Source organism: Peromyscus eremicus, chromosome 3 (assembly GCF_949786415.1).
Source record: "Peromyscus eremicus chromosome 3, PerEre_H2_v1, whole genome shotgun sequence".
NCBI classification, from domain to species: Eukaryota; Metazoa; Chordata; class Mammalia; order Rodentia; family Cricetidae; genus Peromyscus; species Peromyscus eremicus.
In genome coordinates, this window is record NC_081418.1 from 85,772,789 (window position 1) to 85,783,654 (window position 10,866).

Genomic DNA, 10,866 nt, shown 5'->3' on the forward strand with positions numbered 1-10,866 from the left:
TCTGCTTCAATCTCCTGCTCTGATTTCCTTCAGCAATGAACTATGATTGTATATGTAAGCCAAATAAAATCCTTTTCTTCCAAAGTAGCTTTTGGTCAGAGTGTTTTGTCACAGAGACAGAATGCGACTAGATTCAAGCCAAAGATACCTTGTTTCTAAAGAGACTTGGGGAGCAGAAATAACAAGTGTGAGCATTTGTATTCAGTCTGCACGGACCGCGGTCAGATCATAGCACCCGCCCAGCTACTTGTGTACCATTAAAAGTTAAAAAAAAAAAAAAAAAAAAAAGCCACCACATGAGGGAGAGGGAAAGATGCCCTCACCTCTGCCACAGGTGAGGGAGCCGTCCCTCCCCCTTAGCAGCTACAACACTCAGGAAAGCGGGCCCTATACCTCATCTGGGCAGCATGGGAGAGTTGACCCTGTTGACAGGAATGTGGGTGAACCTCCCAAGACAGTGAGCTTGGGAGATCTGGCCTGGTCCCTCATCTGCCATATGGTGGTGTGGTAAGACACACACATACACCCTACCCTCACCCCCACCCCTCTGCTTATGGTGGTTGGGAGAGATGGCCCCAAGGTCATAAGAACAGAAGAGCTGTCCTTGCCCCTCACCAGCTGCAGTGTAGTGGGTAGCCATTCCAGCTTGGATCTGGAAGTTCCAACCCCCATTGAGGCTTCGGCAACTGTTACGCCTACAAGGCGGGGCCAAGGGAGGCGCCGAGAGACCTAAGATCGGGATGGGCCAGCGCTGGACTGCGATACACCTTCCCCAGCCCCGCGACCTACCTATCCCTTCATTTGTAAGTTACCCACTAAATAAATCTTCCTTTTAACTACATGGAGTGGCCTTAATAATTTCGCCAATACTGCAGCACTCGGGAGAGTGGCCCCTGCACCATGCCTGGGAAACACAGAAGTGCCCTGATGGTGTAAGCGTGGGTGAACTGACCCTGAGTGGGGGCACGAAAGCAGGAGTACTGGCACCATTCCTTGGTCATTGCCACATAGGGTGAACTAGCTGGGGCAATGCTGGAGAGCGCCCCCTGGTGATGAGAATGGGAAAGAGGTGGCAGGCTGACCAATGCTGCAACTACCAGGGCCCAGAACCAGGGCTATGAATTGTCCCACCCCCACTTGCACCCCATCTATGATCTGCTGGAGCACGTGAAGGGATACAGCCTGCTGATCCACAGCTGCAGGATCTCCACAACACAAGGCAACAACAGGATAGCCAAGAGGAGCTCCAGTGAGGGCCCAGTATCAATGGTGTAGCAGAAGCCAGAGGCTCCAACTAGACCAATAACCCTTGCCAATGAACACTTGCAAGTAAAGATGTATGAACTAAAGGGTAAACTGTGTGACTCACTGTGTCACACTGCAGCTTCCATGACAAGATTTTTCTTTTTTACTTTCTTTCAAATTTTATTGTATTTTATTTTGTGGGGGAGGTTGCAAGGGCAGAGGGTGGATATGAAGGAATGGGGAGATGAATGGGATTGAGATGCATGATGTGAAATACATAAAGAATAAATAAAAAGAAAGTTGAAAAAATGCCACCACAGCCTCAGAGTTGTGGCTCACTTTTCCCTTCTTGGGTAGCCACAGTCTCTCACTCTGCCCTGTGGGTGTTTCCTCTCAGGCTACTTGAGATGTCAAATGCAACAGTCTGTTGTCCCTGTTGTTAGCAAAGAGAGACACAGTCGTTCTCCAAAGGTTTCATTGCTTACCACAGCAGAGAATAGGAACAATTGATATTAGTTATAGATAAATCCATAATGTCCCCAAAGTCACAGTGCCTCATCTTTAGTTCTTGAATTTCAAGGAATGGACTCGGCTGTCGGGAAGCACATTCCCACTCTACACCTCAGCCACTGTGATGCTATGACCTCAGGAATAACCTGATTTTGATAGAATATTGTCAACTCAGGCAGGTTTTATACAAGGCCAGTCTGATCTAATCTCTGTTCTAGAAAACTCTCAGGCAGTGTTTTATCTTGTCATTGTCTCTGCAAATACTGACCTAAGTCCATCCTCTTTTTCCTTCCAGCTTTGTGAAACATGAATTGCTAAGATGGTCTTTTAATAAAAATACCCAGAGCCAGATTTTGGGGTAAATGCTTAAAGATCAGAGAGACAAGGGAACAAGCCACTGCCACGTCTTACCTCTTGGACTCCTCAGCCTGAAAAACTTCAGCCTAAAAGGCTTTAGTTCCTGTTTCCTCACGCCTTATATACCTTTCTCCACCCAGCCATATCACTGCCTTCTTAATGCTAGGATTAAAGGTGTGTGATTCCCAATTACTAGGATTAAAGGTGTATGCCACCACTACCTGGCTCTGTTTCTCTCCTAGACTGAGTCAATCTCATATAGTCCAGGGTGGCTTTGAACTCATAGAGATTCAGACAGATCTCTGCCTCCCGAGTGCTAGGATTAAAGGTGTGTGCCACCATTGCCTGGCATCTATGTTTCATCTAGTGGCTTGTTCTGTTCTCTGATCTTCAAGCAAATTTTGTTAGGGTATACAATATATCACTACATTTCCCCCTTTTGTCTAAAATAATAAAAGGTTATAACTAATATAAGAAAGACTATATACAATTAAGTACAATAAGTATATACAATATATACAGTCAAGAATTACATTAACAATGTCTAGTCCATAAACATTTGACAAATTCAGAGAAAATACTCCATTATTTATCCTGTTTTGGTGAGTCCAAAATTTTATATCTAATTCACTTTCTATCCTAACTTGTATTACCAACCAAATACTTTTGATGTCTTTCAAATTTATACACTTTACACCTCTTTAGTGAGTTTCTTTTCTGAATTTGTTAACAAGGAAAACTATATAACTATCTAGTCTTCAACTCCCTCAGAGACCTGAGAAGGAAATATTTACTAAGTAAGCAGAAAGTGCAAATAAGAGACTTGCAAAAAATGTGAGAAATGACAGAAACAGCTGGCTGCCTGGACAGCCACCCAAAGTTCCTCTATAATGTTGGGGCATCCATCTTCAGTCTACAGGCCTAGCCTATCTGACAAACTCATCTGTGAAGCAGGATTTTCTACAGAGCCTTCCTACCTTGTCTTGGCAAGATTTGGCAGTCCTTTCTTTTGTGTCTTGCTTGCCCATTTGGACAGCATACTGTCAGTAGTCGAGGAGAGGGCACTTTCTTGCCCAGTGGCTAACCTTTGTCACAAAGAAAGTAAAGTCCATATGGAGTTTATTCAATGTCCATCATCTTCTGTGAAGCAGATTGGTGCTGCCAGGAGCAGACATGTCTCATAGTCATAAAAAAGAATCTATGTTATTAAAACATCTTAAATGCCATATTCTGTAGATCTCTGAAGTATTTGAAGATGACTTGTCTATCTAAAATATATTTCTGTTTGACCTTAAAAACATGCCTAACCTGACTACAAGTTTGATTGTAATGACTAACTACTAACTTGCATTTCTTTATATCTTAATTAGTTGGTAATAATAACTTTCAAGGACTAGTAATTTGCATTACAATGTTAAATGAGCTGTATAGGTACAATACCTTGAACAAGAGTAGAAATGCATGTATAGTATATGTTCCAACAAAAAATAATCTCAACTTTGTATCAATATACATAATTTGTATACAACATACAAAAATCCAATACAATGTAAATATTTAAAACTAGTAGTTGATTTTTAAAAGTAGATTAAAAAATCTGCCTTTTGATCTTATCATATACATATCTTCCCTTTTTTCTTTTCAGAGTAGAGCCAATAATCTACCCTTTTATCCTATTATTTCTAATCTCTTTTTTTCAGAGTAAATTCAATAATCTACCTTTTATCTATCATATCTATATCCTCTTTTCTTTCTTTTTCTTTTCTTTTTTCAAACAAGATCCCTGAATCTAATCTCCTTTGTTTAGTTTTTTTCTGATCATTATCAATTAATAACTTGTAACCAACCATTCTAAACAATGACAATTATCCATAACCCATTGAAAGGCCAAAAACTACCCACCCCACCTCTTGGGAATGTGGGTGTCATGTTCTTAAAATTACTTCCTGCCATCTGGGGGCAAAGGTATCTTTAGGGGATCCTGAAAAGAAAGATTTTGAGGTCATTGTCAAGTACTGAGAGAGGTAGCTGTATCATTTGTTGTACAGTCTCTGTGTAATGGGGAAGTGAAGGGCTTGTCTCAAGTCTTAGCTAAAGTAGTCTATGAGGCTAATTGTCCTGAGAAGTATGTAGTCCAAAGTCAATCTTTTGGTGATGTTGGTCAGCTTAATGGCATTATCATAGTCCATGTGGAATCATCATTGTAGGGTTCCATCATCTTTTTGGAGACTTCAAAGTCACTGTTAGGCATGGTCACGGTTCACTGCAGAAAACTGATAGAGACTCAAACCCAAAATCATGTACAGGAAACTAGATGAAGCCTTTTTTCTAGAATTAGTTAGTACTCTATATGACCATTAATATCATAACAAAAGTTTAAAATATATATTAATCTTATAAATTTTGATATAAAATTCATACCTTAAGAAAAGTTTTAAAGAGTCAAAATAAAACCAAAGGATCATGAGATTAATAGCCATAGAATAATCTCTTAATTTTGGTTTTTCTTCTGTCCCATATCAGGTGGCTCTTCTGACATAATACAGAAGTTTTGCATTTTCTTTTAACAAGCATGCTTGGGTTAAAAAAGGAGAGAGCCACACTCCAACTCCAAAGCCAGCTTTAATTTTTAATTGAACTACATAAAGACCATTTGCATTATGTGTCTGTAGAGAAGAGCAGAAAGAAACATTTAGGAAGACTTATGAAATTTTATCCTGTCAGATATGTAATATATCAATAGGCCAATTTACTCTTTTTTGGGGGGGGACATTTTTTCTGGATGATTTGTCCTTTTTCTTCAGATGTCTTGTTTGTCCAGTGTTCTTCAGATTTCTTCACCTTCATTCTCCTGAAAGACAAAAACAAAAACTCTTCCCCAAGACTAACTTTGGGGAGGTTCCCTTTTGGTAAGTTATATCTGATTAAATGAAAAGCATTTGTTAGTGGTATAAGTTAGTTTAATTTGGATGGTCATGCTGGTTGATGAACCATCACCTCTTCTAATTAAGAAGTCTCTCTTGTTCAAATCGAACCTTTATCAATTTTGATGGTACCCACAGCTTTTCTTCTCCCATGGAAACAAAAGCAAAACCTCGTCCCCAATATAACACATATCCTGGTTTCCATTCTGAGGTCAGCACATCTTTAAAGTATATAGGCTGATTTAATTCTGTAGTTTTTTCTATTATCCAGTGTCTCTCCACAGCTGTTGTTATAATTATATAGTTAAAATTATAGTCTTCCTTAGTTATGATAAAAGATAAATTAGATATGAAACTTTAGACTCACAAATATAGGATAGATGGAATATTTTCTTTAATTTTGCCAATACAAATAGACTAGATATTGTAACTGTAATTCTTGCTTGATAACTCTTCTATTATATGTAATTTTACTATGTTAAACTTAAAACCTTCCTTTTTTACTAGATGGAAAAGGGGAAGTGCTGTGGGATGTCTTTCTGCACTCTGTAAATCTGTGCTGCTCTGATTGGTTAATAAATAAAGCTGTTTTGGCCAGTGGCAAGAAAGCTTACAGCCAGGAGGGAAAACCAAGCAGAGATACAGAGAGAAGGGCGTATTCATGGAGACTCAAGGCCACGCTACCCAAGGAACAAGATGCCCGCAGACTGGTAACACTATGGCCACATGGTAAAATGTAGATTAATAGAAATTGGTTGTTGTAAGAGCAAACTACCAAGAAGCCTGACTCATAGGCCATACAGTTTGTAAGTAATATAAGCCTCTGTGTGTCTACTTGGGACCAAGTGGCTACAGGGCAGGGTTGGGAGGGATTTGTCCTGGCCTCAGGGTCAGGCAGGACCAGAGAAACTTCCGGCTACACATGTCTAATAAAAAGCTGAACCTGTTAGTGGGCTGGCCTTAGTTGTATGCCATAGGCACAGCTTCTTCAGGTTTCAAAAATAAAAAAAAATAATAAAATACTGCTATTTTAACAATCAGAAAAGTAACTGGCTGTAAAATTGGCAGAGAGTAAAATTTGTCAGAGGCCAGTGTGGAATGGATTAGGAACAGCATAATTTAATCTTCAATGAAAAGAAACGGTATCAGGCTATGAGATGGTCCGGTGGTTAAGCAGACTTGCCACCAAGCTTGACGACCTGAGCTCAATTGCCTGAACCCACACGGTGGAAGGAGAGAACTAACTTCTGCAAGTTGTCCTCTGACCTGAACCCACACACACACACACAAAATAAATAAAAATTTAAAACCTTTTAAAAGAAATTGTGTTTGTCCTATGAAGATGAAAGGAAGATGTCAGGTGAACTGAGCAAGTTGGAAGATTTAGGGCCAGATTCTATTTTCCTTATGAAGCAGGAGATATGGTCAGCTGTTGAGAAGGATGGAAATGGGGTAACAAAGGCGTCCTATAAAGGCAAAGGAGGATTTTAATTTGAGGTCCTGTGAACTTCTTGAAATTGTGTTCCTATTTGTGTACATACTTTTTGTCTATAGATTTGATCAATTCTCAAAGGAGTCTGTGATCTGTTCTTCCTCAGAACTGGGAATGTGGTCCCTAAAATGAGCTGCGCCTTAGCTTTGACTTCTGTGGCCTGGTGCCTTGCTCTACTTTGCAAGGGGCGTATTTTGTTCCTTTGGCGACATCTTGTGGTCAAATGGATGTATTACTAGATAAGTTAGGAATTGTGGATCTGATGAGTAGATTTGTAAAAGACTTGAGAGGCTAGTGTCTCAGAACTTATGAAAATCAATAATTATTATTATATTTACCGTACAATGTTGAGACATTGTTAAAATACATAACTTGTAAGCCATGGTCAGTCTTGGATCATTGTATTCTGGGAATTAAGTTTTTGGAAAGGAAAGATCCCCTCTCCCTTAGATGACTCCAATGTGCCATCAGGTCCCAGAACCTCTCTTCAAGGCGTGATTGGTGGGCCAGTAACACTGGCATGATCTGGAACTTGTTAGACACACAGACTCTAATGCCCTGCCCCCAATGTCCTGAATCAGCCAGAGTCATATTTCGCAAGCAGCTCACTGAATGTTAAATTTTAAGAAGGGCTCTCATGGAAAACAAGAAGGCTATCCAGCATACACAAGGTAGGAACGGCACCCAGCGAGTGGGTTTCTCCTTTCTATTGATTCCCAGCTACAGGATGTGTGTTACTTCACCACCCTGTTGGAAGACTTTTATTGTAAGTAATTCCATCTTCAGCAGAACTATCATCTCTCTATTCTGCATTGTTCCAACAATCTCTTTTAAAGTATTTGAGGACAATATTATTCTTCCCTAAATCTTTCTTTTTTGAGCCCCCCTCCCTCCTAAACATCCTGTTTCTTAAGTCTATATACAACACTTCTGCAGAACTTTTTCTGGTATTCCACAATAAAAATAGCTGTCAGAACTGAGGGCGATATGGGAAGCCCTAGTAAGCTAGACTTGACCATCTATCCTCATAGGTCAATTCCATGAACAGCAATAGTAAAAGGCAAAAAGGTGAGACTTATTCAATGTTGCTGCATTGGGAAGAAGTCCAGGACTGCTCAAGTCCGTATTCAGGGTCCCGACATGAGGCTTGGCTTTCGATGGGAAGCAACGAAGATAACTCAGTAGTCCTGGTCAAGGTGGGTCCCAACACCACTGTCTAGGCTCCAGCATGGCACTCTGACAAGTCAGACCCAATGAACTCCCTTTCTGCGGGACAGTCTCCCTCTCTGACTGGCACTGGGCTTCAGTCCTTTCCTTCTTCCAGCACTGGAGTCCAGGGGAAATTCCAGTTTCCTGGGGGCCTAGTGTCTCAACGCTCAGATAGGCAAAGAAGGTTAGAAGCAAGTGTCTGCTCAGAATATCCCCACCCTGCGGGCATGGTTACATGCAGAACAGTTTTCTTCTAGTAATCGCCTCTCTTGTTCTGCTCAGGGTCTCATTTGTCAACCCTGTTTACAGTGGAAGAAAATCCCTTCTTTCTCACCATGGGAAAGGCAAACAGCCACGTAGACCTAGGAGGTTGCCAAGTTTTGTGGGCAATAAAGGGGCAAGCTAGTTAGCTATTAACCAGCAGAGAGCACAATTCCCCTCTATACCTTGACCTTGGTGCCTCTCCTCTCTGGAGACTCGTTCCCTGACGTTTCCGCCCAGGGTGGTAAGGCGGTGATGGCAGGAAGTCATTCTCCTTCCTCTCTCTAACAGGATCCAGGCAGCAGCAGTCGGAAGAAACACGGGGCAGCTTCAAGTGGAGGTCTCAGGCAGCCGGGCAGTCAGCGGACCTGGGGTGGGTAAAGCTGGAGGGGGAGATTTCCAGAAACTGATGATTGAAATTCATTTTGTCACCTTGCGATTTACTAGTGGCCTCTCAAGGGACCGGCATCCTCATTGTTTTGTACTTAAAGGTACAGAATTGTGAAAATATTAAGGTATGTCTGGGAAAGGTTGAGGAGCATCAGAGTGGTAGGAGGGCCAATGGGAGAGAAAAGGTGATTTGAGGTAAATCAGGGGGACGGATAACGGCCAGCTATTCAGATGAAGCATTTCCCACATTATCACCCAAAGCTGACACTGTTACCTAAAAATCACAGTTTTAACTTAAACAAAATACAAAAGTTAGTTTTGAAACAAAGTCTCACTGTGTATCCCCAGGTGGCTTGGGGTTTACTGTATATTCCAGATTGGTCTGAGTGGGTGACTGTCCTCCTGCCTCAGCCTCCTAAGTGCTGGTGGTGAGGTCCCAAAGAAATGCTGGACAAATGGCTAACTGTGGTGCCTATTGGCTTATGAAAGCCCACGCTGGCCAGGCTCACCCAGCACACTTGACTCCACACAGCCCCCTACCCTAAATGTCTCCAGCCCAGGGGCTTCGCTTCCCTTTCTCCAGCTTCTCTTTTTTATACAACCCTGCCATTACGACTGTGCGTTCTCTTGGTCCTCTGCTCTTGGCTGCTTCCTCTCTTGGTTCTCTCTCTCTCTCTCTCTCTCTCTCTCTCTCTCTCTCTCTCTCTCTCTCTCTCTCTCTTTGCCCTCTCTCTTTTCCTCTCTTGCTCTCCTGCTCTCTCCTCTCATGGCAGGTTGAGTCTGCTCGCTGTATTCAGTCGGCTGTTTTCTCTCCCTGCTCCATACTCCTCCCGATGCCTCTGGCTGTACTCTCCCTAATAGCTACAATAAAAACCTTCTCCTCAGCTATACCTTAAAGCGGTCTTGTCCTCATTTTCATTCACTGGTGGTCTCCACTGACAGGGTTCAGAAAGCGCCCCTGGAAGTTCTGGGTTCTTGTGTCCCAGAACAAAGAACTGGACAGAAACATGCAAGTGGGTAGAGAGCAGCAAGCAGAGTAAGACACGCTGTTGAGAAAAGATATACTGGGGCTGCAGAGAGATGGCCTAGCGGTTAAGAGTGCTTGCTGCTCTCCCAGTGGACCCTGGTTTGGTTTCCAGCACCCACAGCGGGAGGCTTGTAACCACCTGCAAATGCCAAATTCAGGGGTCCAACGCCTTCTAATGGCATACACAGACATTGCACTCACTTGTACAAATCCACACACACACATAATTTAAAATTAAAAATAAAATCTTTCTTTAAAAATTAGAAAAATAATCCGGGCAGGGGTGGTGCATGCCTTTAATCCCAGCCCTTGGAAGGCAGAGGCTGGAGGATCTCTGAATTTCAGGCCAGCCTGGTCTACAGAGCGAGTTCCAGGACAGCCAGGGCTACTCAGAGAAACCCTGTCTGGAAAACAAACAAATATATATCAAAAAATGAAAACAAACAAACAAAAGAAAAAAGAAAGCCTGCACATTGCAAGAGAAGAAGTGGGCAGAGAGTAAGTTCATTAGCTCAATAGCTCCACCGCACAAAGGATTGGGCTTTTATGTGACATACCTTGAGCTTTGGAGCTCATTTGCACAGTGTGGGGTTTTCCGAGCATGTTCTGTCTGTTACAAGTAGTTCTACATATAATTTCATTCATCACATGTCTCATTAGCCACTTAAATTTCCATTAGGTTTGTGTGTTTCAGTATCACAGTGAGCCACGGGTCACCTTCAGCAACTCCACATTTGTGCCAACGGTTTCAGCCAGTTTTAGTCGGTCTTGGGTGTGCATGCTCCAGCCTTCCTCTTTGCCAACAGTTTTTGTATGCTTATTTTGTGAGGCTTTGTACAAGGCATTCTGGACCTCACTCTCCTCCACCCTACCCCCATGCTCACTGGGATTGTAGCAGTTAGGCCAGCTTTAGCAGTTCAAGGTCATTTCAATGACTGAAGGTGTGTGTGTGTGTGTGTGTGTGTGTGTGTGTGTGTGTGTGTGTGTATGTGTGTGTGTGTGTGTGTGTGTGTGTGTGTAAGAGACAGACAGAGATATAGTGGGTTCTCTCTATGTAGTTTAGGCTGCTCTTAAACTCATAATCTTCCTGTTTCAATTTCCCAAATTCTGCAATTATAGACATTCAAACTACGCCTGACATGTGAGTGAACTTACATTTTCACTTTGTTATCCATTTAAAATTGATTTCTGTATTTTAAATCTACTCATTTATATTAATTTATATCAATTACACTGACACTTCCCACAAAATACAAACATGTGTACATAAATATCTTGTAATACGTAATGTAATATTTCTCTTTAATGTAGCCATCAGAATGTACACAGTGGATAAGCTGAAGACATTCACCTATTGAAGGGACACTAGCCTACTTGAGTCTGGCTCTGGCAGTCCTCGCCCTTCTCTCCAATTCCCTCTGCTTTGCTAAAAACCATTAGATTACATTCCT